The sequence below is a fragment of the Rhodamnia argentea genome, chromosome 3 (genome assembly GCF_020921035.1).
Source record: "Rhodamnia argentea isolate NSW1041297 chromosome 3, ASM2092103v1, whole genome shotgun sequence".
Lineage (NCBI taxonomy): Eukaryota > Viridiplantae > Streptophyta > Magnoliopsida > Myrtales > Myrtaceae > Rhodamnia > Rhodamnia argentea.
The window spans coordinates 22,647,402-22,648,620 of NC_063152.1; the positions used below are offsets into that span (position 1 = coordinate 22,647,402).

At 45.8% G+C, this 1,219-nt stretch overlaps 1 non-coding gene across 1 annotated transcript; it reads right to left on the reverse strand.

The window, feature by feature from the left end:
* Window positions 1-684: 684 nt before the first annotated feature.
* Window positions 685-854, reverse strand: LOC115728497. The gene has a single exon (XR_004013850.2). It is a non-coding gene; the product is annotated as a U4 spliceosomal RNA (small nuclear RNA).
* Between the last annotated feature and the right edge of the window lie 365 nt (window positions 855-1,219).

The window sequence follows — 1,219 nt, forward strand, 5'->3', positions numbered from 1 at the left end:
ACATTCACTCTTAGTCCTCTTAAGAAAATGAGAACACTTTAGGTCTTTATTTAAAATTTCCCATTAAATTTTTCAGCACTTGCAACCTCCATCAATGGAGTTGCTTGAGCTCAAATACAGGTTGCCCGACCTCGGATTTGAGTAGTGTGACCTCATATCTGAGTCGCATGACCTTTAATGTGAGGCTGCATGCATCAATCATGGGTGCCAACCTCCATTAATGAAGGTCGACCAAAGGGCACAGAGTGCATGAACCTATGTGCGCCCTTGCCGCGGTGGTAGTTGTACGGAAAACCGTGGGCTTGTTTTGTTGTTTTCCGGTCACGGAATGGGTCTACAAAGCTTCGGGGATGGTTGAGCGAAGGTGGTGGCCGATTAAAAATGGCTTCTTGAAGCTGAAATAAAAGGAATCGAAAACAGGGTCTCGGCCGAAATGGCTGGAGATGATTCCAATGACTACCAACTGCCGTGGAGAGGTTGTCAAAAGTCGTGGCACAGCATCGGAGGTTTGGTGACGATGGGTGATCGTCGGGGAAGCTGTGGCTGAGTGAGTCCGTGCAAAGAGGGCGATGAACATTGACGAGGCTTTAACATCAACTAGTTTTGGGCGTTTGAATACCCACAATTCATCAAGCTTCTTCGATCTTCCTGGGATGATTAGTCTCTCAAGGAGTTCTCGTTTAGTCACTATCAATGCCCTAAAAATATCGACTTTGAGGTAATTTACAGAAATTCTCGAGGGCCAAGGCTTAACCCAGACCCAAGAGTGGGTTTGGACATAGTTTTCAACCAGCAATAGACGCGCCTCTCGGTTTGCACCTCACTAGCTGCGTCATTGCCCCAAGCGCAAAGATAATAATCTGAATACTACAAATGGGTTTTCATTGGGGTTACTTCTTGCCATGTCTCAGGCTATTTTAGACAGTCAGTCAGGATCAGGATAGTATGTATATAGCTCAGTGTAGTCAAAGTCCTATCAGATAGCGGGGTAAGTCCTTAAAAAGATGAAAGGGAGAGGCGGGACTTGCTTTATGAATTTAATGCAACTTTCGGGTCTTTATGCACTTTATGGTTCTCTTTTCCAGCTGGTACTGGTCACTGCAGCACTGTCGGCATGGCCTTCTCTTTCGGACCCTGATGGATATAGCCAAAGTCGCCCCCTTCCCTTTTCGAAAATGGGACCTCAAGTTTGATACATTGGCATGTTTTAAGACAAGGA